This window comes from Schistocerca serialis, chromosome 2 (genome assembly GCF_023864345.2).
Source record: "Schistocerca serialis cubense isolate TAMUIC-IGC-003099 chromosome 2, iqSchSeri2.2, whole genome shotgun sequence".
NCBI lineage: Eukaryota > Metazoa > Arthropoda > Insecta > Orthoptera > Acrididae > Schistocerca > Schistocerca serialis.
Genome location: NC_064639.1, coordinates 963,119,855 through 963,145,121, shown reverse-complemented (window position 1 = coordinate 963,145,121; position 25,267 = coordinate 963,119,855). Strand labels below are relative to the sequence as shown.

The window sequence follows — 25,267 nt, the reverse complement described above, 5'->3', positions numbered from 1 at the left end:
TCACAGAAAATTAGATGCCCCGGGTGAGGATCGAACTCACGACCTTAAGATTATGAGACTTACGCGCTGCCTACTGCGCTACCGAGGCAGGCGATCGTTAGACCTTCTGGAATCTTGGTAAGTATCGAATACAAGTGGTAGAGAGTCTGCACTCCCTGGCTCATTTTTTCTGTTGCTACACGTGCATTCACGGCGCGGCAGGCAACTTGCGATGCTAGGCCGACGCCAGTATGTACAATAGCACGCAGGAGTCCAAACGAGCAGTCGTCCGCGCTGCATGATTGGTTCTTTCCATACGGAATCCCGCGGTTCATTCTCATGGCTCACGCAGTTCGAGTGCGAAAGACACGCAGCACCCCTACCGGAGAAAAAACAAAATGATGCATCGGCCGGGAATCGAACCCGGGCCGCCCGCGTGGCAGGCGAGCATTCTACCACTGAACCACCGATGCTCGGGCCAGCGGTACCTTCACGCTGCTTCCCGAGCAGATGTCTCAAGGGAAAGTGGGACTGCCGTCAAGCGCCGTAGCATTCTGTGGAGAAGATGCTGCAGACGCTGAATCCTGCACTGCACTGCTTAAAGATGCCGCCAGAACGCGGTCCTCTGCGTACTCTTGCGTCGCCGGCGCCGACTCTTGCCAAAGGATGCGAAATGTGCGCGGATACGCTGTCCGAATGCGTCTGGATGTGCTCCCCTAGCCTGCCTCGAAATGCGCCTGCCGGGTACGATCACCTTCGGCCGCTGCCGACAGGCGGGAAGCCGACTGAGCGCGGCGGCGGGGCGCTCGCTTGTGCGGTCGTGGTGTAATGGTCAGCATAGTTGCCTTCCAAGCAGTTGATCCGGGTTCGATTCCCGGCCACCGCAGCAGGCTTTTAATTTCGCGTATGAGTACTTTTGCCACGCGCTCTTAAACTATTGTTTTTTCGCCCTCTTACTCGCTGCATACCAGCCCTTAGTGTGTCTCGACTTGTCTCGACTTTGCTCAGCTGACGCGAGAGCTGACGCTCTCAAATCGGCCTATATCAAAACGACAAGCACGAGAAACGACTGAGAGAGGTAAGGAGAGGCGAGGCGAGGCGATGGACACACAGCACGCCCCCTTCATTTCACGGTGGCGTCTCCCTGGCCGAATCGGGCTGTAGCTCCGAAAACAAAGGAGAAACAAAAATAGGAAGTAAAACTGCCAATAGTGCCCTGTGTTCCCATGCGCTCACCCGCCCAAGTACTGACAAGGGCCAAAGTTGTTACGCATCGGCAATCGGACATTTTCTTTCATTTTCTCTAACCAGTGTATTCAAGATATTATGGCCATTGCCGAGTGAATGCTGTAGTGCTTCCCGACGAGTCGGGTTCGGATCCTCTGTCAACTTCCACGCAGGGTGATGATCATTTGGTCATCACACTCGCCAGCTGAAATCGGCGCTGCCTTTTCGCAGTAGTAAAAGAGAAGTGGCCCGTGGGGGGATCGAACCCACGACCTTCGCGTTATTAGCACGACGCTCTAACCAACTGAGCTAACGGGCCTCGGCAGATGCAGTTGCTCAGCCCTACGCTGGAATCAGGTGGCATGAAGCCATACACCATTCCTATGGTCGTCGTGTGTCTGCTTCCCTAGTCTATATTCTGCTGACGGTCACGAAACAGTAGCTATATTGCGAGCAGGACGGGAAACGGCCGCTCGGACAGCTCAAACTTGTCACGATTCGTGTGGAAAAAATTCCGTTCCGGTACCGGGAATCGAACCCGGGCCTCCTGGGTGAAAGCCAGGTATCCTAGCCACTAGACCACACCGGATGCGGCCGTTTCATTCGACCGTTCGTACGGTCGCTTGTCGCATTGTCGCTCTCTTTGCGAGCATCTTTGCACATACTGACTGGCAAGGCGCGCACCTCAAACGTCGCAGAGCAATGCTTTTGGCTTCATGCTCTGCTGAGAGAAGAGGAATAGGGAAGCTGTATGTAGCAATAACAGGAAGTAAACATTTTCCCGCTGAAGCGTTGAAACGTTGTGGATAACAAACAAGAAATAAGTTGGCGCCCTAGCAACAGCACCACCTTCAGTCACAGAAAATTAGATGCCCCGGGTGAGGATCGAACTCACGACCTTAAGATTATGAGACTTACGCGCTGCCTACTGCGCTACCGAGGCAGGCGATCGTTAGACCTTCTGGAATCTTGGTAAGTATCGAATACAAGTGGTAGAGAGTCTGCACTCCCTGGCTCATTTTTTCTGTTGCTACACGTGCATTCACGGCGCGGCAGGCAACTTGCGATGCTAGGCCGACGCCAGTATGTACAATAGCACGCAGGAGTCCAAACGAGCAGTCGTCCGCGCTGCATGATTGGTTCTTTCCATATGGAATCCCGCGGTTCATTCTCATGGCTCACGCAGTTCGAGTGCGAAAGACACGCAGCACCCCTACCGGAGAAAAAACAAAATGATGCATCGGCCGGGAATCGAACCCGGGCCGCCCGCGTGGCAGGCGAGCATTCTACCACTGAACCACCGATGCTCGGGCCAGCGGTACCTTCACGCTGCTTCCCGAGCAGATGTCTCAAGGGAAAGTGGGACTGCCGTCAAGCGCCGTAGCATTCTGTGGAGAAGATGCTGCAGACGCTGAATCCTGCACTGCACTGCTTAAAGATGCCGCCAGAACGCGGTCCTCTGCGTACTCTTGCGTCGCCGGCGCCGACTCTTGCCAAAGGATGCGAAATGTGCGCGGATACGCTGTCCGAATGCGTCTGGATGTGCTCCCCTAGCCTGCCTCGAAATGCGCCTGCCGGGTACGATCACCTTCGGCCGCTGCCGACAGGCGGGAAGCCGACTCAGCGCGGTGGCGGGGCGCTCGCTTGTGCGGTCGTGGTGTAATGGTCAGCATAGTTGCCTTCCAAGCAGTTGATCCGGGTTCGATTCCCGGCCACCGCAGCAGGCTTTTAATTTCGCGTATGAGTACTTTTGCCACGCGCTCTTAAACTATTGTTTTTTCGCCCTCTTACTCGCTGCATACCAGCCCTTAGTGTGTCTCGACTTGTCTCGACTTTGCTCAGCTGACGCGAGAGCTGACGCTCTCAAATCGGCCTATATCAAAACGACAAGCACGAGAAACGACTGGGAGAGGTAAGGAGAGGCGAGGCGAGGCGATGGACACACAGCACGCCCCCTTCATTTCACGGTGGCGTCTCCCTGGCCGAATCGGGCTGTAGCTCCGAAAACAAAGGAGAAACAAAAATAGGAAGTAAAACTGCCAATAGTGCCCTGTGTTCCCATGCGCTCACCCGCCCAAGTACTGACAAGGGCCAAAGTTGTTACGCATCGGCAATCGGACATTTTCTTTCATTTTCTCTAACCAGTGTATTCAAGATATTATGGCCATTGCCGAGTGAATGCTGTAGTGCTTCCCGACGAGTCGGGTTCGGATCCTCTGTCAACTTCCACGCAGGGTGATGATCATTTGGTCATCACACTCGCCAGCTGAAATCGGCGCTGCCTTTTCGCAGTAGTAAAAGAGAAGTGGCCCGTGGGGGGATCGAACCCACGACCTTCGCGTTATTAGCACGACGCTCTAACCAACTGAGCTAACGGGCCTCGGCAGATGCAGTTGCTCAGCCCTACGCTGGAATCAGGTGGCATGAAGCCATACACCATTCCTATGGTCGTCGTGTGTCTGCTTCCCTAGTCTATATTCTGCTGACGGTCACGAAACAGTAGCTATATTGCGAGCAGGACGGGAAACGGCCGCTCGGACAGCTCAAACTTGTCACGATTCGTGTGGAAAAAATTCCGTTCCGGTACCGGGAATCGAACCCGGGCCTCCTGGGTGAAAGCCAGGTATCCTAGCCACTAGACCACACCGGATGCGGCCGTTTCATTCGACCGTTCGTACGGTCGCTTGTCGCATTGTCGCTCTCTTTGCGAGCATCTTTGCACATACTGACTGGCAAGGCGCGCACCTCAAACGTCGCAGAGCAATGCTTTTGGCTTCATGCTCTGCTGGGAGAAGAGGAATAGGGAAGCTGTATGTAGCAATAACAGGAAGTAAACATTTTCCCGCTGAAGCGTTGAAACGTTGTGGATAACAAACAAGAAATAAGTTGGCGCCCTAGCAACAGCGCCACCTTCAGTCACAGAAAATTAGATGCCCCGGGTGAGGATCGAACTCAAGACCTTAAGATCATGAGACTTACGCGCTGCCTACTGCGCTACCGAGGCAGGCGATCGTTAGACCTTCTGGAATCTTGGTAAGTATCGAATACAAGTGGTAGAGAGTCTGCACTCCCTGGCTCATTTTTTCTGTTGCTACACGTGCATTCACGGCGCGGCAGGCAACTTGCGATGCTAGGCCGACGCCAGTATGTACAATAGCACGCAGGAGTCCAAACGAGCAGTCGTCCGCGCTGCATGATTGGTTCTTTCCATACGGAATCCCGCGGTTCATTCTCATGGCTCACGCAGTTCGAGTGCGAAAGACACGCAGCACCCCTACCGGAGAAAAAACAAAATGATGCATCGGCCGGGAATCGAACCCGGGCCGCCCGCGTGGCAGGCGAGCATTCTACCACTGAACCACCGATGCTCGGGCCAGCGGTACCTTCACGCTGCTTCCCGAGCAGATGTCTCAAGGGAAAGTGGGACTGCCGTCAAGCGCCGTAGCATTCTGTGGAGAAGATGCTGCAGACGCTGAATCCTGCACTGCACTGCTTAAAGATGCCGCCAGAACGCGGTCCTCTGCGTACTCTTGCGTCGCCGGCGCCGACTCTTGCCAAAGGATGCGAAATGTGCGCGGATACGCTGTCCGAATGCGTCTGGATGTGCTCCCCTAGCCTGCCTCGAAATGCGCCTGCCGGGTACGATCACCTTCGGCCGCTGCCGACAGGCGGGAAGCCGACTCAGCGCGGTGGCGGGGCGCTCGCTTGTGCGGTCGTGGTGTAATGGTCAGCATAGTTGCTTTCCAAGCAGTTGATCCGGGTTCGATTCCCGGCCACCGCAGCAGGCTTTTAATTTCGCGTATGAGTACTTTTGCCACGCGCTCTTAAACTATTGTTTTTTCGCCCTCTTACTCGCTGCATACCAGCCCTTAGTGTGTCTCGACTTGTCTCGACTTTGCTCAGCTGACGCGAGAGCTGACGCTCTCAAATCGGCCTATATCAAAACGACAAGCACGAGAAACGACTGAGAGAGGTAAGGAGAGGCGAGGCGAGGCGATGGACACACAGCACGCCCCCTTCATTTCACGGTGGCGTCTCCCTGGCCGAATCGGGCTGTAGCTCCGAAAACAAAGGAGAAACAAAAATAGGAAGTAAAACTGCCAATAGTGCCCTGTGTTCCCATGCGCTCACCCGCCCAAGTACTGACAAGGGCCAAAGTTGTTACGCATCGGCAATCGGACATTTTCTTTCATTTTCTCTAACCAGTGTATTCAAGATATTATGGCCATTGCCGAGTGAATGCTGTAGTGCTTCCCGACGAGTCGGGTTCGGATCCTCTGTCAACTTCCACGCAGGGTGATGATCATTTGGTCATCACACTCGCCAGCTGAAATCGGCGCTGCCTTTTCGCAGTAGTAAAAGAGAAGTGGCCCGTGGGGGGATCGAACCCACGACCTTCGCGTTATTAGCACGACGCTCTAACCAACTGAGCTAACGGGCCTCGGCAGATGCAGTTGCTCAGCCCTACGCTGGAATCAGGTGGCATGAAGCCATACACCATTCCTATGGTCGTCGTGTGTCTGCTTCCCTAGTCTATATTCTGCTGACGGTCACGAAACAGTAGCTATATTGCGAGCAGGACGGGAAACGGCCGCTCGGACAGCTCAAACTTGTCACGATTCGTGTGGAAAAAATTCCGTTCCGGTACCGGGAATCGAACCCGGGCCTCCTGGGTGAAAGCCAGGTATCCTAGCCACTAGACCACACCGGATGCGGCCGTTTCATTCGACCGTTCGTACGGTCGCTTGTCGCATTGTCGCTCTCTTTGCGAGCATCTTTGCACATACTGACTGGCAAGGCGCGCACCTCAAACGTCGCAGAGCAATGCTTTTGGCTTCATGCTCTGCTGGGAGAAGAGGAATAGGGAAGCTGTATGTAGCAATAACAGGAAGTAAACATTTTCCCGCTGAAGCGTTGAAACGTTGTGGATAACAAACAAGAAATAAGTTGGCGCCCTAGCAACAGCACCACCTTCAGTCACAGAAAATTAGATGCCCCGGTGAGGATCGAACTCACGACCTTAAGACTATGAGACTTACGCGCTGCCTACTGCGCTACCGAGGCAGGCGATCGTTAGACCTTCTGGAATCTTGGTAAGTATCGAATACAAGTGGTAGAGAGTCTGCACTCCCTGGCTCATTTTTTCTGTTGCTACACGTGCATTCACGGCGCGGCAGGCAACTTGCGATGCTAGGCCGACGCCAGTATGTACAATAGCACGCAGGAGTCCAAACGAGCAGTCGTCCGCGCTGCATGATTGGTTCTTTCCATACGGAATCCCGCGGTTCATTCTCATGGCTCACGCAGTTCGAGTGCGAAAGACACGCAGCACCCCTACCGGAGAAAAAACAAAATGATGCATCGGCCGGGAATCGAACCCGGGCCGCCCGCGTGGCAGGCGAGCATTCTACCACTGAACCACCGATGCTCGGGCCAGCGGTACCTTCACGCTGCTTCCCGAGCAGATGTCTCAAGGGAAAGTGGGACTGCCGTCAAGCGCCGTAGCATTCTGTGGAGAAGATGCTGCAGACGCTGAATCCTGCACTGCACTGCTTAAAGATGCCGCCAGAACGCGGTCCTCTGCGTACTCTTGCGTCGCCGGCGCCGACTCTTGCCAAAGGATGCGAAATGTGCGCGGATACGCTGTCCGAATGCGTCTGGATGTGCTCCCCTAGCCTGCCTCGAAATGCGCCTGCCGGGTACGATCACCTTCGGCCGCTGCCGACAGGCGGGAAGCCGACTCAGCGCGGTGGCGGGGCGCTCGCTTGTGCGGTCGTGGTGTAATGGTCAGCATAGTTGCCTTCCAAGCAGTTGATCCGGGTTCGATTCCCGGCCACCGCAGCAGGCTTTTAATTTCGCGTATGAGTACTTTTGCCACGCGCTCTTAAACTATTGTTTTTTCGCCCTCTTACTCGCTGCATACCAGCCCTTAGTGTGTCTCGACTTGTCTCGACTTTGCTCAGCTGACGCGAGAGCTGACGCTCTCAAATCGGCCTATATCAAAACGACAAGCACGAGAAACGACTGAGAGAGGTAAGGAGAGGCGAGGCGAGGCGATGGACACACAGCACGCCCCCTTCATTTCACGGTGGCGTCTCCCTGGCCGAATCGGGCTGTAGCTCCGAAAACAAAGGAGAAACAAAAATAGGAAGTAAAACTGCCAATAGTGCCCTGTGTTCCCATGCGCTCACCCGCCCAAGTACTGACAAGGGCCAAAGTTGTTACGCATCGGCAATCGGACATTTTCTTTCATTTTCTCTAACCAGTGTATTCAAGATATTATGGCCATTGCCGAGTGAATGCTGTAGTGCTTCCCGACGAGTCGGGTTCGGATCCTCTGTCAACTTCCACGCAGGGTGATGATCATTTGGTCATCACACTCGCCAGCTGAAATCGGCGCTGCCTTTTCGCAGTAGTAAAAGAGAAGTGGCCCGTGGGGGGATCGAACCCACGACCTTCGCGTTATTAGCACGACGCTCTAACCAACTGAGCTAACGGGCCTCGGCAGATGCAGTTGCTCAGCCCTACGCTGGAATCAGGTGGCATGAAGCCATACACCATTCCTATGGTCGTCGTGTGTCTGCTTCCCTAGTCTATATTCTGCTGACGGTCACGAAACAGTAGCTATATTGCGAGCAGGACGGGAAACGGCCGCTCGGACAGCTCAAACTTGTCACGATTCGTGTGGAAAAAATTCCGTTCCGGTACCGGGAATCGAACCCGGGCCTCCTGGGTGAAAGCCAGGTATCCTAGCCACTAGACCACACCGGATGCGGCCGTTTCATTCGACCGTTCGTACGGTCGCTTGTCGCATTGTCGCTCTCTTTGCGAGCATCTTTGCACATACTGACTGGCAAGGCGCGCACCTCAAACGTCGCAGAGCAATGCTTTTGGCTTCATGCTCTGCTGGGAGAAGAGGAATAGGGAAGCTGTATGTAGCAATAACAGGAAGTAAACATTTTCCCGCTGAAGCGTTGAAACGTTGTGGATAACAAACAAGAAATAAGTTGGCGCCCTAGCAACAGCACCACCTTCAGTCACAGAAAATTAGATGCCCCGGTGAGGATCGAACTCACGACCTTAAGACTATGAGACTTACGCGCTGCCTACTGCGCTACCGAGGCAGGCGATCGTTAGACCTTCTGGAATCTTGGTAAGTATCGAATACAAGTGGTAGAGAGTCTGCACTCCCTGGCTCATTTTTTCTGTTGCTACACGTGCATTCACGGCGCGGCAGGCAACTTGCGATGCTAGGCCGACGCCAGTATGTACAATAGCACGCAGGAGTCCAAACGAGCAGTCGTCCGCGCTGCATGATTGGTTCTTTCCATACGGAATCCCGCGGTTCATTCTCATGGCTCACGCAGTTCGAGTGCGAAAGACACGCAGCACCCCTACCGGAGAAAAAACAAAATGATGCATCGGCCGGGAATCGAACCCGGGCCGCCCGCGTGGCAGGCGAGCATTCTACCACTGAACCACCGATGCTCGGGCCAGCGGTACCTTCACGCTGCTTCCCGAGCAGATGTCTCAAGGGAAAGTGGGACTGCCGTCAAGCGCCGTAGCATTCTGTGGAGAAGATGCTGCAGACGCTGAATCCTGCACTGCACTGCTTAAAGATGCCGCCAGAACGCGGTCCTCTGCGTACTCTTGCGTCGCCGGCGCCGACTCTTGCCAAAGGATGCGAAATGTGCGCGGATACGCTGTCCGAATGCGTCTGGATGTGCTCCCCTAGCCTGCCTCGAAATGCGCCTGCCGGGTACGATCACCTTCGGCCGCTGCCGACAGGCGGGAAGCCGACTCAGCGCGGTGGCGGGGCGCTCGCTTGTGCGGTCGTGGTGTAATGGTCAGCATAGTTGCCTTCCAAGCAGTTGATCCGGGTTCGATTCCCGGCCACCGCAGCAGGCTTTTAATTTCGCGTATGAGTACTTTTGCCACGCGCTCTTAAACTATTGTTTTTTCGCCCTCTTACTCGCTGCATACCAGCCCTTAGTGTGTCTCGACTTGTCTCGACTTTGCTCAGCTGACGCGAGAGCTGACGCTCTCAAATCGGCCTATATCAAAACGACAAGCACGAGAAACGACTGAGAGAGGTAAGGAGAGGCGAGGCGAGGCGATGGACACACAGCACGCCCCCTTCATTTCACGGTGGCGTCTCCCTGGCCGAATCGGGCTGTAGCTCCGAAAACAAAGGAGAAACAAAAATAGGAAGTAAAACTGCCAATAGTGCCCTGTGTTCCCATGCGCTCACCCGCCCAAGTACTGACAAGGGCCAAAGTTGTTACGCATCGGCAATCGGACATTTTCTTTCATTTTCTCTAACCAGTGTATTCAAGATATTATGGCCATTGCCGAGTGAATGCTGTAGTGCTTCCCGACGAGTCGGGTTCGGATCCTCTGTCAACTTCCACGCAGGGTGATGATCATTTGGTCATCACACTCGCCAGCTGAAATCGGCGCTGCCTTTTCGCAGTAGTAAAAGAGAAGTGGCCCGTGGGGGGATCGAACCCACGACCTTCGCGTTATTAGCACGACGCTCTAACCAACTGAGCTAACGGGCCTCGGCAGATGCAGTTGCTCAGCCCTACGCTGGAATCAGGTGGCATGAAGCCATACACCATTCCTATGGTCGTCGTGTGTCTGCTTCCCTAGTCTATATTCTGCTGACGGTCACGAAACAGTAGCTATATTGCGAGCAGGACGGGAAACGGCCGCTCGGACAGCTCAAACTTGTCACGATTCGTGTGGAAAAAATTCCGTTCCGGTACCGGGAATCGAACCCGGGCCTCCTGGGTGAAAGCCAGGTATCCTAGCCACTAGACCACACCGGATGCGGCCGTTTCATTCGACCGTTCGTACGGTCGCTTGTCGCATTGTCGCTCTCTTTGCGAGCATCTTTGCACATACTGACTGGCAAGGCGCGCACCTCAAACGTCGCAGAGCAATGCTTTTGGCTTCATGCTCTGCTGGGAGAAGAGGAATAGGGAAGCTGTATGTAGCAATAACAGGAAGTAAACATTTTCCCGCTGAAGCGTTGAAACGTTGTGGATAACAAACAAGAAATAAGTTGGCGCCCTAGCAACAGCACCACCTTCAGTCACAGAAAATTAGATGCCCCGGGTGAGGATCGAACTCACGACCTTAAGATTATGAGACTTACGCGCTGCCTACTGCGCTACCGAGGCAGGCGATCGTTAGACCTTCTGGAATCTTGGTAAGTATCGAATACAAGTGGTAGAGAGTCTGCACTCCCTGGCTCATTTTTTCTGTTGCTACACGTGCATTCACGGCGCGGCAGGCAACTTGCGATGCTAGGCCGACGCCAGTATGTACAATAGCACGCAGGAGTCCAAACGAGCAGTCGTCCGCGCTGCATGATTGGTTCTTTCCATACGGAATCCCGCGGTTCATTCTCATGGCTCACGCAGTTCGAGTGCGAAAGACACGCAGCACCCCTACCGGAGAAAAAACAAAATGATGCATCGGCCGGGAATCGAACCCGGGCCGCCCGCGTGGCAGGCGAGCATTCTACCACTGAACCACCGATGCTCGGGCCAGCGGTACCTTCACGCTGCTTCCCGAGCAGATGTCTCAAGGGAAAGTGGGACTGCCGTCAAGCGCCGTAGCATTCTGTGGAGAAGATGCTGCAGACGCTGAATCCTGCACTGCACTGCTTAAAGATGCCGCCAGAACGCGGTCCTCTGCGTACTCTTGCGTCGCCGGCGCCGACTCTTGCCAAAGGATGCGAAATGTGCGCGGATACGCTGTCCGAATGCGTCTGGATGTGCTCCCCTAGCCTGCCTCGAAATGCGCCTGCCGGGTACGATCACCTTCGGCCGCTGCCGACAGGCGGGAAGCCGACTCAGCGCGGTGGCGGGGCGCTCGCTTGTGCGGTCGTGGTGTAATGGCCAGCATAGTTGCCTTCCAAGCAGTTGATCCGGGTTCGATTCCCGGCCACCGCAGCAGGCTTTTAATTTCGCGTATGAGTACTTTTGCCACGCGCTCTTAAACTATTGTTTTTTCGCCCTCTTACTCGCTGCATACCAGCCCTTAGTGTGTCTCGACTTGTCTCGACTTTGCTCAGCTGACGCGAGAGCTGACGCTCTCAAATCGGCCTATATCAAAACGACAAGCACGAGAAACGACTGAGAGAGGTAAGGAGAGGCGAGGCGAGGCGATGGACACACAGCACGCCCCCTTCATTTCACGGTGGCGTCTCCCTGGCCGAATCGGGCTGTAGCTCCGAAAACAAAGGAGAAACAAAAATAGGAAGTAAAACTGCCAATAGTGCCCTGTGTTCCCATGCGCTCACCCGCCCAAGTACTGACAAGGGCCAAAGTTGTTACGCATCGGCAATCGGACATTTTCTTTCATTTTCTCTAACCAGTGTATTCAAGATATTATGGCCATTGCCGAGTGAATGCTGTAGTGCTTCCCGACGAGTCGGGTTCGGATCCTCTGTCAACTTCCACGCAGGGTGATGATCATTTGGTCATCACACTCGCCAGCTGAAATCGGCGCTGCCTTTTCGCAGTAGTAAAAGAGAAGTGGCCCGTGGGGGGATCGAACCCACGACCTTCGCGTTATTAGCACGACGCTCTAACCAACTGAGCTAACGGGCCTCGGCAGATGCAGTTGCTCAGCCCTACGCTGGAATCAGGTGGCATGAAGCCATACACCATTCCTATGGTCGTCGTGTGTCTGCTTCCCTAGTCTATATTCTGCTGACGGTCACGAAACAGTAGCTATATTGCGAGCAGGACGGGAAACGGCCGCTCGGACAGCTCAAACTTGTCACGATTCGTGTGGAAAAAATTCCGTTCCGGTACCGGGAATCGAACCCGGGCCTCCTGGGTGAAAGCCAGGTATCCTAGCCACTAGACCACACCGGATGCGGCCGTTTCATTCGACCGTTCGTACGGTCGCTTGTCGCATTGTCGCTCTCTTTGCGAGCATCTTTGCACATACTGACTGGCAAGGCGCGCACCTCAAACGTCGCAGAGCAATGCTTTTGGCTTCATGCTCTGCTGGGAGAAGAGGAATAGGGAAGCTGTATGTAGCAATAACAGGAAGTAAACATTTTCCCGCTGAAGCGTTGAAACGTTGTGGATAACAAACAAGAAAGAAGTTGGTGCCCTAGCAACAGCACCACCTTCAGTCACAGAAAATTAGATGCCCCGGGTGAGGATCGAACTCACGACCTTAAGATTATGAGACTTACGCGCTGCCTACTGCGCTACCGAGGCAGGCGATCGTTAGACCTTCTGGAATCTTGGTAAGTATCGAATACAAGTGGTAGAGAGTCTGCACTCCCTGGCTCATTTTTTCTGTTGCTACACGTGCATTCACGGCGCGGCAGGCAACTTGCGATGCTAGGCCGACGCCAGTATGTACAATAGCACGCAGGAGTCCAAACGAGCAGTCGTCCGCGCTGCATGATTGGTTCTTTCCATACGGAATCCCGCGGTTCATTCTCATGGCTCACGCAGTTCGAGTGCGAAAGACACGCAGCACCCCTACCGGAGAAAAAACAAAATGATGCATCGGCCGGGAATCGAACCCGGGCCGCCCGCGTGGCAGGCGAGCATTCTACCACTGAACCACCGATGCTCGGGCCAGCGGTACCTTCACGCTGCTTCCCGAGCAGATGTCTCAAGGGAAAGTGGGACTGCCGTCAAGCGCCGTAGCATTCTGTGGAGAAGATGCTGCAGACGCTGAATCCTGCACTGCACTGCTTAAAGATGCCGCCAGAACGCGGTCCTCTGCGTACTCTTGCATCGCCGGCGCCGACTCTTGCCAAAGGATGCGAAATGTGCGCGGATACGCTGTCCGAATGCGTCTGGATGTGCTCCCCTAGCCTGCCTCGAAATGCGCCTGCCGGGTACGATCACCTTCGGCCGCTGCCGACAGGCGGGAAGCCGACTCAGCGCGGTGGCGGGGCGCTCGCTTGTGCGGTCGTGGTGTAATGGCCAGCATAGTTGCCTTCCAAGCAGTTGATCCGGGTTCGATTCCCGGCCACCGCAGCAGGCTTTTAATTTCGCGTATGAGTACTTTTGCCACGCGCTCTTAAACTATTGTTTTTTCGCCCTCTTACTCGCTGCATACCAGCCCTTAGTGTGTCTCGACTTGTCTCGACTTTGCTCAGCTGACGCGAGAGCTGACGCTCTCAAATCGGCCTATATCAAAACGACAAGCACGAGAAACGACTGAGAGAGGTAAGGAGAGGCGAGGCGAGGCGATGGACACACAGCACGCCCCCTTCATTTCACGGTGGCGTCTCCCTGGCCGAATCGGGCTGTAGCTCCGAAAACAAAGGAGAAACAAAAATAGGAAGTAAAACTGCCAATAGTGCCCTGTGTTCCCATGCGCTCACCCGCCCAAGTACTGACAAGGGCCAAAGTTGTTACGCATCGGCAATCGGACATTTTCTTTCATTTTCTCTAACCAGTGTATTCAAGATATTATGGCCATTGCCGAGTGAATGCTGTAGTGCTTCCCGACGAGTCGGGTTCGGATCCTCTGTCAACTTCCACGCAGGGTGATGATCATTTGGTCATCACACTCGCCAGCTGAAATCGGCGCTGCCTTTTCGCAGTAGTAAAAGAGAAGTGGCCCGTGGGGGGATCGAACCCACGACCTTCGCGTTATTAGCACGACGCTCTAACCAACTGAGCTAACGGGCCTCGGCAGATGCAGTTGCTCAGCCCTACGCTGGAATCAGGTGGCATGAAGCCATACACCATTCCTATGGTCGTCGTGTGTCTGCTTCCCTAGTCTATATTCTGCTGACGGTCACGAAACAGTAGCTATATTGCGAGCAGGACGGGAAACGGCCGCTCGGACAGCTCAAACTTGTCACGATTCGTGTGGAAAAAATTCCGTTCCGGTACCGGGAATCGAACCCGGGCCTCCTGGGTGAAAGCCAGGTATCCTAGCCACTAGACCACACCGGATGCGGCCGTTTCATTCGACCGTTCGTACGGTCGCTTGTCGCATTGTCGCTCTCTTTGCGAGCATCTTTGCACATACTGACTGGCAAGGCGCGCACCTCAAACGTCGCAGAGCAATGCTTTTGGCTTCATGCTCTGCTGGGAGAAGAGGAATAGGGAAGCTGTATGTAGCTATAACAGGAAGTAAACATTTTCCCGCTGAAGCGTTGAAACGTTGTGGATAACAAACAAGAAATAAGTTGGCGCCCTAGCAACAGCACCACCTTCAGTCACAGAAAATTAGATGCCCCGGGTGAGGATCGAACTCACGACCTTAAGATTATGAGACTTACGCGCTGCCTACTGCGCTACCGAGGCAGGCGATCGTTAGACCTTCTGGAATCTTGGTAAGTATCGAATACAAGTGGTAGAGAGTCTGCACTCCCTGGCTCATTTTTTCTGTTGCTACACGTGCATTCACGGCGCGGCAGGCAACTTGCGATGCTAGGCCGACGCCAGTATGTACAATAGCACGCAGGAGTCCAAACGAGCAGTCGTCCGCGCTGCATGATTGGTTCTTTCCATACGGAATCCCGCGGTTCATTCTCATGGCTCACGCAGTTCGAGTGCGAAAGACACGCAGCACCCCTACCGGAGAAAAAACAAAATGATGCATCGGCCGGGAATCGAACCCGGGCCGCCCGCGTGGCAGGCGAGCATTCTACCACTGAACCACCGATGCTCGGGCCAGCGGTACCTTCACGCTGCTTCCCGAGCAGATGTCTCAAGGGAAAGTGGGACTGCCGTCAAGCGCCGTAGCATTCTGTGGAGAAGATGCTGCAGACGCTGAATCCTGCACTGCACTGCTTAAAGATGCCGCCAGAACGCGGTCCTCTGCGTACTCTTGCATCGCCGGCGCCGACTCTTGCCAAAGGATGCGAAATGTGCGCGGATACGCTGTCCGAATGCGTCTGGATGTGCTCCCCTAGCCTGCCTCGAAATGCGCCTGCCGGGTACGATCACCTTCGGCCGCTGCCGACAGGCGGGAAGCCGACTCAGCGCGGTGGCGGGGCGCTCGCTTGTGCGGTCGTGGTGTAATGGCCAGCATAGTTGCCTTCCAAGCAGTTGATCCGGGTTCGATTCCCGGCCACCGCAGCAGGCTTTTAATTTCGCGTATGAGTACTTTTGCCACGCGCTCTTAAACTATTGTTTTTTCGCCCTCTTACTCGCTGCATACCAGCCCTTAGTGTGTCTCGACTTGTCTCGACTTTGCTCAGCTGACGCGAGAGCTGACGCTCTCAAATCGGCCTATATCAAAACGACAAGCACGAGAAACGACTGAGAGAGGTAAGGAGAGGCGAGGCGAGGCGATGGACACACAGCACGCCCCCTTCATTTCACGGTGGCGTCTCCCTGGCCGAATCGGGCTGTAGCTCCGAAAACAAAGGAGAAACAAAAATAGGAAGTAAAACTGCCAATAGTGCCCTGTGTTCCCATGCGCTCACCCGCCCAAGTACTGACAAGGGCCAAAGTTGTTACGCATCGGCAATCGGACATTTTCTTTCATTTTCTCTAACCAGTGTATTCAAGATATTATGGCCATTGCCGAGTGAATGCTGTAGTGCTTCCCGACGAGTCGGGTTCGGATCCTCTGTCAACTTCCACGCAGGGTGATGATCATTTGGTCATCACACTCGCCAGCTGAAATCGGCGCTGCCTTTTCGCAGTAGTAAAAGAGAAGTGGCCCGTGGGGGGATCGAACCCACGACCTTCGCGTTATTAGCACGACGCTCTAACCAACTGAGCTAACGGGCCTCGGCAGATGCAGTTGCTCAGCCCTACGCTGGAATCAGGTGGCATGAAGCCATACACCATTCCTATGGTCGTCGTGTGTCTGCTTCCCTAGTCTATATTCTGCTGACGGTCACGAAACAGTAGCTATATTGCGAGCAGGACGGGAAACGGCCGCTCGGACAGCTCAAACTTGTCACGATTCGTGTGGAAAAAATTCCGTTCCGGTACCGGGAATCGAACCCGGGCCTCCTGGGTGAAAGCCAGGTATCCTAGCCACTAGACCACACCGGATGCGGCCGTTTCATTCGACCGTTCGTACGGTCGCTTGTCGCATTGTCGCTCTCTTTGCGAGCATCTTTGCACATACTGACTGGCAAGGCGCGCACCTCAAACGTCGCAGAGCAATGCTTTTGGCTTCATGCTCTGCTGGGAGAAGAGGAATAGGGAAGCTGTATGTAGCAATAACAGGAAGTAAACATTTTCCCGCTGAAGCGTTGAAACGTTGTGGATAACAAACAAGAAAGAAGTTGGTGCCCTAGCAACAGCACCACCTTCAGTCACAGAAAATTAGATGCCCCGGGTGAGGATCGAACTCACGACCTTAAGATTATGAGACTTACGCGCTGCCTACTGCGCTACCGAGGCAGGCGATCGTTAGACCTTCTGGAATCTTGGTAAGTATCGAATACAAGTGGTAGAGAGTCTGCACTCCCTGGCTCATTTTTTCTGTTGCTACACGTGCATTCACGGCGCGGCAGGCAACTTGCGATGCTAGGCCGACGCCAGTATGTACAATAGCACGCAGGAGTCCAAACGAGCAGTCGTCCGCGCTGCATGATTGGTTCTTTCCATACGGAATCCCGCGGTTCATTCTCATGGCTCACGCAGTTCGAGTGCGAAAGACACGCAGCACCCCTACCGGAGAAAAAACAAAATGATGCATCGGCCGGGAATCGAACCCGGGCCGCCCGCGTGGCAGGCGAGCATTCTACCACTGAACCACCGATGCTCGGGCCAGCGGTACCTTCACGCTGCTTCCCGAGCAGATGTCTCAAGGGAAAGTGGGACTGCCGTCAAGCGCCGTAGCATTCTGTGGAGAAGATGCTGCAGACGCTGAATCCTGCACTGCACTGCTTAAAGATGCCGCCAGAACGCGGTCCTCTGCGTACTCTTGCGTCGCCGGCGCCGACTCTTGCCAAAGGATGCGAAATGTGCGCGGATACGCTGTCCGAATGCGTCTGGATGTGCTCCCCTAGCCTGCCTCGAAATGCGCCTGCCGGGTACGATCACCTTCGGCCGCTGCCGACAGGCGGGAAGCCGACTCAGCGCGGTGGCGGGGCGCTCGCTTGTGCGGTCGTGGTGTAATGGCCAGCATAGTTGCCTTCCAAGCAGTTGATCCGGGTTCGATTCCCGGCCACCGCAGCAGGCTTTTAATTTCGCGTATGAGTACTTTTGCCACGCGCTCTTAAACTATTGTTTTTTCGCCCTCTTACTCGCTGCATACCAGCCCTTAGTGTGTCTCGACTTGTCTCGACTTTGCTCAGCTGACGCGAGAGCTGACGCTCTCAAATCGGCCTATATCAAAACGACAAGCACGAGAAACGACTGAGAGAGGTAAGGAGAGGCGAGGCGAGGCGATGGACACACAGCACGCCCCCTTCATTTCACGGTGGCGTCTCCCTGGCCGAATCGGGCTGTAGCTCCGAAAACAAAGGAGAAACAAAAATAGGAAGTAAAACTGCCAATAGTGCCCTGTGTTCCCATGCGCTCACCCGCCCAAGTACTGACAAGGGCCAAAGTTGTTACGCATCGGCAATCGGACATTTTGTTTCATTTTCTCTAACCAGTGTATTCAAGATATTATGGCCATTGCCGAGTGAATGCTGTAGTGCTTCCCGACGAGTCGGGTTCGGATCCTCTGTCAACTTCCACGCAGGGTGATGATCATTTGGTCATCACACTCGCCAGCTGAAATCGGCGCTGCCTTTTCGCAGTAGTAAAAGAGAAGTGGCCCGTGGGGGGATCGAACCCACGACCTTCGCGTTATTAGCACGACGCTCTAACCAACTGAGCTAACGGGCCTCGGCAGATGCAGTTGCTCAGCCCTACGCTGGAATCAGGTGGCATGAAGCCATACACCATTCCTATGGTCGTCGTGTGTCTGCTTCCCTAGTCTATATTCTGCTGACGGTCACGAAACAGTAGCTATATTGCGAGCAGGACGGGAAACGGCCGCTCGGACAGCTCAAACTTGTCACGATTCGTGTGGAAAAAATTCCGTTCCGGTACCGGGAATCGAACCCGGGCCTCCTGGGTGAAAGCCAGGTATCCTAGCCACTAGACCACACCGGATGCGGCCGTTTCATTCGACCGTTCGTACGGTCGCTTGTCGCATTGTCGCTCTCTTTGCGAGCATCTTTGCACATACTGACTGGCAAGGCGCGCACCTCAAACGTCGCAGAGCAATGCTTTTGGCTTCATGCTCTGCTGGGAGAAGAGGAATAGGGAAGCTGTATGTAGCAATAACAGGAAGTAAACATTTTCCCGCTGAAGCGTTGAAACGTTGTGGATAACAAACAAGAAATAAGTTGGCGCCCTAGCAACAGCACCACCTTCAGTCACAGAAAATTAGATGCCCCGGGTGAGGATCGAACTCACGACCTTAAGATTATGAGACTTACGCGCTGCCTACTGCGCTACCGAGGCAGGCGATCGTTAGACCTTCTGGAATCTTGGTAAGTATCGAATACAAGTGGTAGAGAGTCTGCACTCCCTGGCTCATTTTTTCTGTTGCTACACGTGCATTCACGGCGCGGCAGGCAACTTGCGATGCTAGGCCGACGCCAGTATGTACAATAGCACGCAGGAGTCCAAACGAGCAGTCGTCCGCGCTGCATGATTGGTTCTTTCCATACGGAATCCCGCGGTTCATTCTCATGGCTCACGCAGTTCGAGTGCGAAAGACACGCAGCACCCCTACCGGAGAAAAAACAAAATGATGCATCGGCCGGGAATCGAACCCGGGCCGCCCGCGTGGCAGGCGAGCATTCTACCACTGAACCACCGATGCTCGGGCCAGCGGTACCTTCACGCTGCTTCCCGAGCAGATGTCTCAAGGGAAAGTGGGACTGCCGTCAAGCGCCGTAGCATTCTGTGGAGAAGATGCTGCAGACGCTGAATCCTGCACTGCACTGCTTAAAGATGCCGCCAGAACGCGGTCCTCTGCGTACTCTTGCGTCGCCGGCGCCGACTCTTGCCAAAGGATGCGAAATGTGCGCGGATACGCTGTCCGAATGCGTCTGGATGTGCTCCCCTAGCCTGCCTCGAAATGCGCCTGCCGGGTACGATCACCTTCGGCCGCTGCCGACAGGCGGGAAGCCGACTCAGCGCGGTGGCGGGGCGCTCGCTTGTGCGGTCGTGGTGTAATGGTCAGCATAGTTGCCTTCCAAGCAGTTGATCCGGGTTCGATTCCCGGCCACCGCAGCAGGCTTTTAATTTCGCGTATGAGTACTTTTGCCACGCGCTCTTAAACTATTGTTTTTTCGCCCTCTTACTCGCTGCATACCAGCCCTTAGTGTGTCTCGACTTGTCTCGACTTTGCTCAGCTGACGCGAGAGCTGACGCTCTCAAATCGGCCTATATCAAAACGACAAGCACGAGAAACGACTGAGAGAGGTAAGGAGAGGCGAGGCGAGGCGATGGACACACAGCACGCCCCCTTCATTTCACGGTGGCGTCTCCCTGGCCGAATCGGGCTGTAGCTCCGAAAACAAAGGAGAAACAAAAATAGGAAGTAAAACTGCCAATAGTGCCCTGTGTTCCCATGCGCTCACCCGCCCAAGTACTGACAAGGGCCAAAGTTGTTACGCATCGGCAATCGGACATTTTCTTTCATTTTCTCTAACCAGTGTATTCAAGATATTATGGCCATTGCCGAGTGAATGCTGTAGTGCTTCCCGACGAGTCGGGTTCGGATCCTCTGTCAACTTCCACGCAGGGTGATGATCATTTGGTCATCACACTCGCCAGCTGAAATCGGCGCTGCCTTTTCGCAGTAGTAAAAGAGAAGTGGCCCGTGGGGGGATCGAACCCACGACCTTCGCGTTATTAGCACGACGCTCTAACCAACTGAGCTAACGGGCCTCGGCAGATGCAGTTGCTCAGCCCTACGCTGGAATCAGGTGGCATGAAGCCATACACCATTCCTATGGTCGTCGTGTGTCTGCTTCCCTAGTCTATATTCTGCTGACGGTCACGAAACAGTAGCTATATTGCGAGCAGGACGGGAAACGGCCGCTCGGACAGCTCAAGCTTGTCACGATTCGTGTGGAAAAAATTCCGTTCCGGTACCGGGAATCGAACCCGGGCCTCCTGGGTGAAAGCCAGGTATCCTAGCCACTAGACCACACCGGATGCGGCCGTTTCATTCGACCGTTCGTACGGTCGCTTGTCGCATTGTCGCTCTCTTTGCGAGCATCTTTGCACATACTGACTGGCAAGGCGCGCACCTCAAACGTCGCAGAGCAATGCTTTTGGCTTCATGCTCTGCTGGGAGAAGAGGAATAGGGAAGCTGTATGTAGCAATAACAGGAAGTAAACATTTTCCCGCTGAAGCGTTGAAACGTTGTGGATAACAAACAAGAAATAAGTTGGCGCCCTAGCAACAGCACCACCTTCAGTCACAGAAAATTAGATGCCCCGGGTGAGGATCGAACTCACGACCTTAAGATTATGAGACTTACGCGCTGCCTACTGCGCTACCGAGGCAGGCGATCGTTAGACCTTCTGGAATCTTGGTAAGTATCGAATACAAGTGGTAGAGAGTCTGCACTCCCTGGCTCATTTTTTCTGTTGCTACACGTGCATTCACGGCGCGGCAGGCAACTTGCGATGCTAGGCCGACGCCAGTATGTACAATAGCACGCAGGAGTCCAAACGAGCAGTCGTCCGCGCTGCATGATTGGTTCTTTCCATACGGAATCCCGCGGTTCATTCTCATGGCTCACGCAGTTCGAGTGCGAAAGACACGCAGCACCCCTACCGGAGAAAAAACAAAATGATGCATCGGCCGGGAATCGAACCCGGGCCGCCCGCGTGGCAGGCGAGCATTCTACCACTGAACCACCGATGCTCGGGCCAGCGGTACCTTCACGCTGCTTCCCGAGCAGATGTCTCAAGGGAAAGTGGGACTGCCGTCAAGCGCCGTAGCATTCTGTGGAGAAGATGCTGCAGACGCTGAATCCTGCACTGCACTGCTTAAAGATGCCGCCAGAACGCGGTCCTCTGCGTACTCTTGCGTCGCCGGCGCCGACTCTTGCCAAAGGATGCGAAATGTGCGCGGATACGCTGTCCGAATGCGTCTGGATGTGCTCCCCTAGCCTGCCTCGAAATGCGCCTGCCGGGTACGATCACCTTCGGCCGCTGCCGACAGGCGGGAAGCCGACTCAGCGCGGTGGCGGGGCGCTCGCTTGTGCGGTCGTGGTGTAATGGTCAGCATAGTTGCCTTCCAAGCAGTTGATCCGGGTTCGATTCCCGGCCACCGCAGCAGGCTTTTAATTTCGCGTATGAGTACTTTTGCCACGCGCTCTTAAACTATTGTTTTTTCGCCCTCTTACTCGCTGCATACCAGCCCTTAGTGTGTCTCGACTTGTCTCGACTTTGCTCAGCTGACGCGAGAGCTGACGCTCTCAAATCGGCCTATATCAAAACGACAAGCACGAGAAACGACTGAGAGAGGTAAGGAGAGGCGAGGCGAGGCGATGGACACACAGCACGCCCCCTTCATTTCACGGTGGCGTCTCCCTGGCCGAATCGGGCTGTAGCTCCGAAAACAAAGGAGAAACAAAAATAGGAAGTAAAACTGCCAATAGTGCCCTGTGTTCCCATGCGCTCACCCGCCCAAGTACTGACAAGGGCCAAAGTTGTTACGCATCGGCAATCGGACATTTTCTTTCATTTTCTCTAACCAGTGTATTCAAGATATTATGGCCATTGCCGAGTGAATGCTGTAGTGCTTCCCGACGAGTCGGGTTCGGATCCTCTGTCAACTTCCACGCAGGGTGATGATCATTTGGTCATCACACTCGCCAGCTGAAATCGGCGCTGCCTTTTCGCAGTAGTAAAAGAGAAGTGGCCCGTGGGGGGATCGAACCCACGACCTTCGCGTTATTAGCACGACGCTCTAACCAACTGAGCTAACGGGCCTCGGCAGATGCAGTTGCTCAGCCCTACGCTGGAATCAGGTGGCATGAAGCCATACACCATTCCTATGGTCGTCGTGTGTCTGCTTCCCTAGTCTATATTCTGCTGACGGTCACGAAACAGTAGCTATATTGCGAGCAGGACGGGAAACGGCCGCTCGGACAGCTCAAACTTGTCACGATTCGTGTGGAAAAAATTCCGTTCCGGTACCGGGAATCGAACCCGGGCCTCCTGGGTGAAAGCCAGGTATCCTAGCCACTAGACCACACCGGATGCGGCCGTTTCATTCGACCGTTCGTACGGTCGCTTGTCGCATTGTCGCTCTCTTTGCGAGCATCTTTGCACATACTGACTGGCAAGGCGCGCACCTCAAACGTCGCAGAGCAATGCTTTTGGCTTCATGCTGTGCTGGGAGAAGAGGAATAGGGAAGCTGTATGTAGCAATAACAGGAAGTAAACATTTTCCCGCTGAAGCGTTGAAACGTTGTGGATAACAAACAAGAAATAAGTTGGCGCCCTAGCAACAGCACCACCTTCAGTCACAGAAAATTAGATGCCCCGGGTGAGGATCGAACTCACGACCTTAAGATCATGAGACTTACGCGCTGCCTACTGCGCTACCGAGGCAGGCGATCGTTAGACCTTCTGGAATCTTGGTAAGTATCGAATACAAGTGGTAGAGAGTCTGCACTCCCTGGCTCATTTTTTCTGTTGCTACACGTGCATTCACGGCGCGGCAGGCAACTTGCGATGCTAGGCCGACGCCAGTATGTACAATAGCACGCAGGAGTCCAAACGAGCAGTCGTCCGCGCTGCATGATTGGTTCTTTCCATACGGAATCCCGCGGTTCATTCTCATGGCTCACGCAGTTCGAGTGCGAAAGACACGCAGCACCCCTACCGGAGAAAAAACAAAATGATGCATCGGCCGGGAATCGAACCCGGGCCGCCCGCGTGGCAGGCGAGCATTCTACCACTGAACCACCGATGCTCGGGCCAGCGGTACCTTCACGCTGCTTCCCGAGCAGATGTCTCAAGGGAAAGTGGGACTGCCGTCAAGCGCCGTAGCATTCTGTGGAGAAGATGCTGCAGACGCTGAATCCTGCACTGCACTGCTTAAAGATGCCGCCAGAACGCGGTCCTCTGCGTACTCTTGCGTCGCCGGCGCCGACTCTTGCCAAAGGATGCGAAATGTGCGCGGATACGCTGTCCGAATGCGTCTGGATGTGCTCCCCTAGCCTGCCTCGAAATGCGCCTGCCGGGTACGATCACCTTCGGCCGCTGCCGACAGGCGGGAAGCCGACTCAGCGCGGTGGCGGGGCGCTCGCTTGTGCGGTCGTGGTGTAATGGTCAGCATAGTTGCCTTCCAAGCAGTTGATCCGGGTTCGATTCCCGGCCACCGCAGCAGGCTTTTAATTTCGCGTATGAGTACTTTTGCCACGCGCTCTTAAACTATTGTTTTTTCGCCCTCTTACTCGCTGCATACCAGCCCTTAGTGTGTCTCGACTTGTCTCGACTTTGCTCAGCTGACGCGAGAGCTGACGCTCTCAAATCGGCCTATATCAAAACGACAAGCACGAGAAACGACTGAGAGAGGTAAGGAGAGGCGAGGCGAGGCGATGGACACACAGCACGCCCCCTTCATTTCACGGTGGCGTCTCCCTGGCCGAATCGGGCTGTAGCTCCGAAAACAAAGGAGAAACAAAAATAGGAAGTAAAACTGCCAATAGTGCCCTGTGTTCCCATGCGCTCACCCGCCCAAGTACTGACAAGGGCCAAAGTTGTTACGCATCGGCAATCGGACATTTTCTTTCATTTTCTCTAACCAGTGTATTCAAGATATTATGGCCATTGCCGAGTGAATGCTGTAGTGCTTCCCGACGAGTCGGGTTCGGATCCTCTGTCAACTTCCACGCAGGGTGATGATCATTTGGTCATCACACTCGCCAGCTGAAATCGGCGCTGCCTTTTCGCAGTAGTAAAAGAGAAGTGGCCCGTGGGGGGATCGAACCCACGACCTTCGCGTTATTAGCACGACGCTCTAACCAACTGAGCTAACGGGCCTCGGCAGATGCAGTTGCTCAGCCCTACGCTGGAATCAGGTGGCATGAAGCCATACACCATTCCTATGGTCGTCGTGTGTCTGCTTCCCTAGTCTATATTCTGCTGACGGTCACGAAACAGTAGCTATATTGCGAGCAGGACGGGAAACGGCCGCTCGGACAGCTCAAACTTGTCACGATTCGTGTGGAAAAAATTCCGTTCCGGTACCGGGAATCGAACCCGGGCCTCCTGGGTGAAAGCCAGGTATCCTAGCCACTAGACCACACCGGATGCGGCCGTTTCATTCGACCGTTCGTACGGTCGCTTGTCGCATTGTCGCTCTCTTTGCGAGCATCTTTGCACATACTGACTGGCAAGGCGCGCACCTCAAACGTCGCAGAGCAATGCTTTTGGCTTCATGCTGTGCTGGGAGAAGAGGAATAGGGAAGCTGTATGTAGCAATAACAGGAAGTAAACATTTTCCCGCTGAAGCGTTGAAACGTTGTGGATAACAAACAAGAAATAAGTTGGCGCCCTAGCAACAGCACCACCTTCAGTCACAGAAAATTAGATGCCCCGGGTGAGGATCGAACTCAAGACCTTAAGATCATGAGACTTACGCGCTGCCTACTGCGCTACCGAGGCAGGCGATCGTTAGACCTTCTGGAATCTTGGTAAGTATCGAATACAAGTGGTAGAGAGTCTGCACTCCCTGGCTCATTTTTTCTGTTGCTACACGTGCATTCACGGCGCGGCAGGCAACTTGCGATGCTAGGCCGACGCCAGTATGTACAATAGCACGCAGGAGTCCAAACGAGCAGTCGTCCGCGCTGCATGATTGGTTCTTTCCATACGGAATCCCGCGGTTCATTCTCATGGCTCACGCAGTTCGAGTGCGAAAGACACGCAGCACCCCTACCGGAGAAAAAACAAAATGATGCATCGGCCGGGAATCGAACCCGGGCCGCCCGCGTGGCAGGCGAGCATTCTACCACTGAACCACCGATGCTCGGGCCAGCGGTACCTTCACGCTGCTTCCCGAGCAGATGTCTCAAGGGAAAGTGGGACTGCCGTCAAGCGCCGTAGCATTCTGT

The 25,267-nt window shown here is 54.5% G+C and overlaps 60 non-coding genes across 60 annotated transcripts; 12 read left to right on the top strand and 48 right to left on the bottom strand.

Moving 5' to 3' along the window:
* Positions 1–15: 15 nt before the first annotated feature.
* Positions 16–88, bottom strand: Trnam-cau (transfer RNA methionine (anticodon CAU)). Its single transcript has one exon. It is a non-coding gene; the product is annotated as a tRNA-Met (tRNA).
* A 293-nt stretch (positions 89–381) lies between these two features.
* Positions 382–452, bottom strand: Trnag-gcc (transfer RNA glycine (anticodon GCC)). The gene has a single exon. It is a non-coding gene; the product is annotated as a tRNA-Gly (tRNA).
* A 341-nt stretch (positions 453–793) lies between these two features.
* Positions 794–865, top strand: Trnag-ucc (transfer RNA glycine (anticodon UCC)). The gene has a single exon. It is a non-coding gene; the product is annotated as a tRNA-Gly (tRNA).
* A 586-nt stretch (positions 866–1,451) lies between these two features.
* Positions 1,452–1,525, bottom strand: Trnai-aau (transfer RNA isoleucine (anticodon AAU)). The gene has a single exon. It is a non-coding gene; the product is annotated as a tRNA-Ile (tRNA).
* Positions 1,526–1,723: 198 nt separating this feature from the next.
* On the bottom strand, positions 1,724–1,795 carry Trnae-uuc (transfer RNA glutamic acid (anticodon UUC)). Its single transcript has one exon. It is a non-coding gene; the product is annotated as a tRNA-Glu (tRNA).
* Positions 1,796–2,076: 281 nt separating this feature from the next.
* On the bottom strand, positions 2,077–2,149 carry Trnam-cau (transfer RNA methionine (anticodon CAU)). Its single transcript has one exon. It is a non-coding gene; the product is annotated as a tRNA-Met (tRNA).
* Positions 2,150–2,442: 293 nt separating this feature from the next.
* Positions 2,443–2,513, bottom strand: Trnag-gcc (transfer RNA glycine (anticodon GCC)). Its single transcript has one exon. It is a non-coding gene; the product is annotated as a tRNA-Gly (tRNA).
* Positions 2,514–2,854: 341 nt separating this feature from the next.
* Positions 2,855–2,926, top strand: Trnag-ucc (transfer RNA glycine (anticodon UCC)). Its single transcript has one exon. It is a non-coding gene; the product is annotated as a tRNA-Gly (tRNA).
* Positions 2,927–3,512: 586 nt separating this feature from the next.
* Trnai-aau (transfer RNA isoleucine (anticodon AAU)) lies at positions 3,513–3,586 on the bottom strand. The gene has a single exon. It is a non-coding gene; the product is annotated as a tRNA-Ile (tRNA).
* A 198-nt stretch (positions 3,587–3,784) lies between these two features.
* On the bottom strand, positions 3,785–3,856 carry Trnae-uuc (transfer RNA glutamic acid (anticodon UUC)). Its single transcript has one exon. It is a non-coding gene; the product is annotated as a tRNA-Glu (tRNA).
* A 281-nt stretch (positions 3,857–4,137) lies between these two features.
* On the bottom strand, positions 4,138–4,210 carry Trnam-cau (transfer RNA methionine (anticodon CAU)). Its single transcript has one exon. It is a non-coding gene; the product is annotated as a tRNA-Met (tRNA).
* A 293-nt stretch (positions 4,211–4,503) lies between these two features.
* Positions 4,504–4,574, bottom strand: Trnag-gcc (transfer RNA glycine (anticodon GCC)). The gene has a single exon. It is a non-coding gene; the product is annotated as a tRNA-Gly (tRNA).
* A 341-nt stretch (positions 4,575–4,915) lies between these two features.
* Trnag-ucc (transfer RNA glycine (anticodon UCC)) lies at positions 4,916–4,987 on the top strand. The gene has a single exon. It is a non-coding gene; the product is annotated as a tRNA-Gly (tRNA).
* A 586-nt stretch (positions 4,988–5,573) lies between these two features.
* On the bottom strand, positions 5,574–5,647 carry Trnai-aau (transfer RNA isoleucine (anticodon AAU)). The gene has a single exon. It is a non-coding gene; the product is annotated as a tRNA-Ile (tRNA).
* A 198-nt stretch (positions 5,648–5,845) lies between these two features.
* Trnae-uuc (transfer RNA glutamic acid (anticodon UUC)) lies at positions 5,846–5,917 on the bottom strand. Its single transcript has one exon. It is a non-coding gene; the product is annotated as a tRNA-Glu (tRNA).
* A 646-nt stretch (positions 5,918–6,563) lies between these two features.
* On the bottom strand, positions 6,564–6,634 carry Trnag-gcc (transfer RNA glycine (anticodon GCC)). The gene has a single exon. It is a non-coding gene; the product is annotated as a tRNA-Gly (tRNA).
* A 341-nt stretch (positions 6,635–6,975) lies between these two features.
* On the top strand, positions 6,976–7,047 carry Trnag-ucc (transfer RNA glycine (anticodon UCC)). Its single transcript has one exon. It is a non-coding gene; the product is annotated as a tRNA-Gly (tRNA).
* A 586-nt stretch (positions 7,048–7,633) lies between these two features.
* On the bottom strand, positions 7,634–7,707 carry Trnai-aau (transfer RNA isoleucine (anticodon AAU)). Its single transcript has one exon. It is a non-coding gene; the product is annotated as a tRNA-Ile (tRNA).
* Positions 7,708–7,905: 198 nt separating this feature from the next.
* Trnae-uuc (transfer RNA glutamic acid (anticodon UUC)) lies at positions 7,906–7,977 on the bottom strand. The gene has a single exon. It is a non-coding gene; the product is annotated as a tRNA-Glu (tRNA).
* Positions 7,978–8,623: 646 nt separating this feature from the next.
* Positions 8,624–8,694, bottom strand: Trnag-gcc (transfer RNA glycine (anticodon GCC)). Its single transcript has one exon. It is a non-coding gene; the product is annotated as a tRNA-Gly (tRNA).
* Positions 8,695–9,035: 341 nt separating this feature from the next.
* Positions 9,036–9,107, top strand: Trnag-ucc (transfer RNA glycine (anticodon UCC)). Its single transcript has one exon. It is a non-coding gene; the product is annotated as a tRNA-Gly (tRNA).
* Positions 9,108–9,693: 586 nt separating this feature from the next.
* On the bottom strand, positions 9,694–9,767 carry Trnai-aau (transfer RNA isoleucine (anticodon AAU)). Its single transcript has one exon. It is a non-coding gene; the product is annotated as a tRNA-Ile (tRNA).
* Positions 9,768–9,965: 198 nt separating this feature from the next.
* Trnae-uuc (transfer RNA glutamic acid (anticodon UUC)) lies at positions 9,966–10,037 on the bottom strand. Its single transcript has one exon. It is a non-coding gene; the product is annotated as a tRNA-Glu (tRNA).
* Positions 10,038–10,318: 281 nt separating this feature from the next.
* Trnam-cau (transfer RNA methionine (anticodon CAU)) lies at positions 10,319–10,391 on the bottom strand. The gene has a single exon. It is a non-coding gene; the product is annotated as a tRNA-Met (tRNA).
* A 293-nt stretch (positions 10,392–10,684) lies between these two features.
* Positions 10,685–10,755, bottom strand: Trnag-gcc (transfer RNA glycine (anticodon GCC)). Its single transcript has one exon. It is a non-coding gene; the product is annotated as a tRNA-Gly (tRNA).
* A 341-nt stretch (positions 10,756–11,096) lies between these two features.
* On the top strand, positions 11,097–11,168 carry Trnag-ucc (transfer RNA glycine (anticodon UCC)). Its single transcript has one exon. It is a non-coding gene; the product is annotated as a tRNA-Gly (tRNA).
* Positions 11,169–11,754: 586 nt separating this feature from the next.
* Positions 11,755–11,828, bottom strand: Trnai-aau (transfer RNA isoleucine (anticodon AAU)). The gene has a single exon. It is a non-coding gene; the product is annotated as a tRNA-Ile (tRNA).
* Positions 11,829–12,026: 198 nt separating this feature from the next.
* Positions 12,027–12,098, bottom strand: Trnae-uuc (transfer RNA glutamic acid (anticodon UUC)). Its single transcript has one exon. It is a non-coding gene; the product is annotated as a tRNA-Glu (tRNA).
* Positions 12,099–12,379: 281 nt separating this feature from the next.
* Trnam-cau (transfer RNA methionine (anticodon CAU)) lies at positions 12,380–12,452 on the bottom strand. Its single transcript has one exon. It is a non-coding gene; the product is annotated as a tRNA-Met (tRNA).
* Positions 12,453–12,745: 293 nt separating this feature from the next.
* Positions 12,746–12,816, bottom strand: Trnag-gcc (transfer RNA glycine (anticodon GCC)). Its single transcript has one exon. It is a non-coding gene; the product is annotated as a tRNA-Gly (tRNA).
* A 341-nt stretch (positions 12,817–13,157) lies between these two features.
* Trnag-ucc (transfer RNA glycine (anticodon UCC)) lies at positions 13,158–13,229 on the top strand. Its single transcript has one exon. It is a non-coding gene; the product is annotated as a tRNA-Gly (tRNA).
* A 586-nt stretch (positions 13,230–13,815) lies between these two features.
* On the bottom strand, positions 13,816–13,889 carry Trnai-aau (transfer RNA isoleucine (anticodon AAU)). The gene has a single exon. It is a non-coding gene; the product is annotated as a tRNA-Ile (tRNA).
* Positions 13,890–14,087: 198 nt separating this feature from the next.
* Positions 14,088–14,159, bottom strand: Trnae-uuc (transfer RNA glutamic acid (anticodon UUC)). Its single transcript has one exon. It is a non-coding gene; the product is annotated as a tRNA-Glu (tRNA).
* Positions 14,160–14,440: 281 nt separating this feature from the next.
* Trnam-cau (transfer RNA methionine (anticodon CAU)) lies at positions 14,441–14,513 on the bottom strand. Its single transcript has one exon. It is a non-coding gene; the product is annotated as a tRNA-Met (tRNA).
* A 293-nt stretch (positions 14,514–14,806) lies between these two features.
* Trnag-gcc (transfer RNA glycine (anticodon GCC)) lies at positions 14,807–14,877 on the bottom strand. Its single transcript has one exon. It is a non-coding gene; the product is annotated as a tRNA-Gly (tRNA).
* Positions 14,878–15,218: 341 nt separating this feature from the next.
* Trnag-ucc (transfer RNA glycine (anticodon UCC)) lies at positions 15,219–15,290 on the top strand. Its single transcript has one exon. It is a non-coding gene; the product is annotated as a tRNA-Gly (tRNA).
* A 586-nt stretch (positions 15,291–15,876) lies between these two features.
* On the bottom strand, positions 15,877–15,950 carry Trnai-aau (transfer RNA isoleucine (anticodon AAU)). Its single transcript has one exon. It is a non-coding gene; the product is annotated as a tRNA-Ile (tRNA).
* A 198-nt stretch (positions 15,951–16,148) lies between these two features.
* Trnae-uuc (transfer RNA glutamic acid (anticodon UUC)) lies at positions 16,149–16,220 on the bottom strand. Its single transcript has one exon. It is a non-coding gene; the product is annotated as a tRNA-Glu (tRNA).
* Positions 16,221–16,501: 281 nt separating this feature from the next.
* Trnam-cau (transfer RNA methionine (anticodon CAU)) lies at positions 16,502–16,574 on the bottom strand. The gene has a single exon. It is a non-coding gene; the product is annotated as a tRNA-Met (tRNA).
* Positions 16,575–16,867: 293 nt separating this feature from the next.
* Trnag-gcc (transfer RNA glycine (anticodon GCC)) lies at positions 16,868–16,938 on the bottom strand. The gene has a single exon. It is a non-coding gene; the product is annotated as a tRNA-Gly (tRNA).
* Positions 16,939–17,279: 341 nt separating this feature from the next.
* On the top strand, positions 17,280–17,351 carry Trnag-ucc (transfer RNA glycine (anticodon UCC)). The gene has a single exon. It is a non-coding gene; the product is annotated as a tRNA-Gly (tRNA).
* Positions 17,352–17,937: 586 nt separating this feature from the next.
* On the bottom strand, positions 17,938–18,011 carry Trnai-aau (transfer RNA isoleucine (anticodon AAU)). The gene has a single exon. It is a non-coding gene; the product is annotated as a tRNA-Ile (tRNA).
* Positions 18,012–18,209: 198 nt separating this feature from the next.
* Trnae-uuc (transfer RNA glutamic acid (anticodon UUC)) lies at positions 18,210–18,281 on the bottom strand. Its single transcript has one exon. It is a non-coding gene; the product is annotated as a tRNA-Glu (tRNA).
* Positions 18,282–18,562: 281 nt separating this feature from the next.
* Trnam-cau (transfer RNA methionine (anticodon CAU)) lies at positions 18,563–18,635 on the bottom strand. The gene has a single exon. It is a non-coding gene; the product is annotated as a tRNA-Met (tRNA).
* Positions 18,636–18,928: 293 nt separating this feature from the next.
* Trnag-gcc (transfer RNA glycine (anticodon GCC)) lies at positions 18,929–18,999 on the bottom strand. The gene has a single exon. It is a non-coding gene; the product is annotated as a tRNA-Gly (tRNA).
* A 341-nt stretch (positions 19,000–19,340) lies between these two features.
* Trnag-ucc (transfer RNA glycine (anticodon UCC)) lies at positions 19,341–19,412 on the top strand. Its single transcript has one exon. It is a non-coding gene; the product is annotated as a tRNA-Gly (tRNA).
* Positions 19,413–19,998: 586 nt separating this feature from the next.
* On the bottom strand, positions 19,999–20,072 carry Trnai-aau (transfer RNA isoleucine (anticodon AAU)). Its single transcript has one exon. It is a non-coding gene; the product is annotated as a tRNA-Ile (tRNA).
* Positions 20,073–20,270: 198 nt separating this feature from the next.
* Positions 20,271–20,342, bottom strand: Trnae-uuc (transfer RNA glutamic acid (anticodon UUC)). The gene has a single exon. It is a non-coding gene; the product is annotated as a tRNA-Glu (tRNA).
* A 281-nt stretch (positions 20,343–20,623) lies between these two features.
* On the bottom strand, positions 20,624–20,696 carry Trnam-cau (transfer RNA methionine (anticodon CAU)). The gene has a single exon. It is a non-coding gene; the product is annotated as a tRNA-Met (tRNA).
* A 293-nt stretch (positions 20,697–20,989) lies between these two features.
* On the bottom strand, positions 20,990–21,060 carry Trnag-gcc (transfer RNA glycine (anticodon GCC)). The gene has a single exon. It is a non-coding gene; the product is annotated as a tRNA-Gly (tRNA).
* Positions 21,061–21,401: 341 nt separating this feature from the next.
* On the top strand, positions 21,402–21,473 carry Trnag-ucc (transfer RNA glycine (anticodon UCC)). Its single transcript has one exon. It is a non-coding gene; the product is annotated as a tRNA-Gly (tRNA).
* Positions 21,474–22,059: 586 nt separating this feature from the next.
* Trnai-aau (transfer RNA isoleucine (anticodon AAU)) lies at positions 22,060–22,133 on the bottom strand. Its single transcript has one exon. It is a non-coding gene; the product is annotated as a tRNA-Ile (tRNA).
* Positions 22,134–22,331: 198 nt separating this feature from the next.
* On the bottom strand, positions 22,332–22,403 carry Trnae-uuc (transfer RNA glutamic acid (anticodon UUC)). The gene has a single exon. It is a non-coding gene; the product is annotated as a tRNA-Glu (tRNA).
* A 281-nt stretch (positions 22,404–22,684) lies between these two features.
* Trnam-cau (transfer RNA methionine (anticodon CAU)) lies at positions 22,685–22,757 on the bottom strand. Its single transcript has one exon. It is a non-coding gene; the product is annotated as a tRNA-Met (tRNA).
* Positions 22,758–23,050: 293 nt separating this feature from the next.
* On the bottom strand, positions 23,051–23,121 carry Trnag-gcc (transfer RNA glycine (anticodon GCC)). The gene has a single exon. It is a non-coding gene; the product is annotated as a tRNA-Gly (tRNA).
* Positions 23,122–23,462: 341 nt separating this feature from the next.
* On the top strand, positions 23,463–23,534 carry Trnag-ucc (transfer RNA glycine (anticodon UCC)). Its single transcript has one exon. It is a non-coding gene; the product is annotated as a tRNA-Gly (tRNA).
* A 586-nt stretch (positions 23,535–24,120) lies between these two features.
* Trnai-aau (transfer RNA isoleucine (anticodon AAU)) lies at positions 24,121–24,194 on the bottom strand. Its single transcript has one exon. It is a non-coding gene; the product is annotated as a tRNA-Ile (tRNA).
* A 198-nt stretch (positions 24,195–24,392) lies between these two features.
* Positions 24,393–24,464, bottom strand: Trnae-uuc (transfer RNA glutamic acid (anticodon UUC)). The gene has a single exon. It is a non-coding gene; the product is annotated as a tRNA-Glu (tRNA).
* A 281-nt stretch (positions 24,465–24,745) lies between these two features.
* Trnam-cau (transfer RNA methionine (anticodon CAU)) lies at positions 24,746–24,818 on the bottom strand. Its single transcript has one exon. It is a non-coding gene; the product is annotated as a tRNA-Met (tRNA).
* A 293-nt stretch (positions 24,819–25,111) lies between these two features.
* Trnag-gcc (transfer RNA glycine (anticodon GCC)) lies at positions 25,112–25,182 on the bottom strand. Its single transcript has one exon. It is a non-coding gene; the product is annotated as a tRNA-Gly (tRNA).
* Positions 25,183–25,267: the final 85 nt, after the last annotated feature.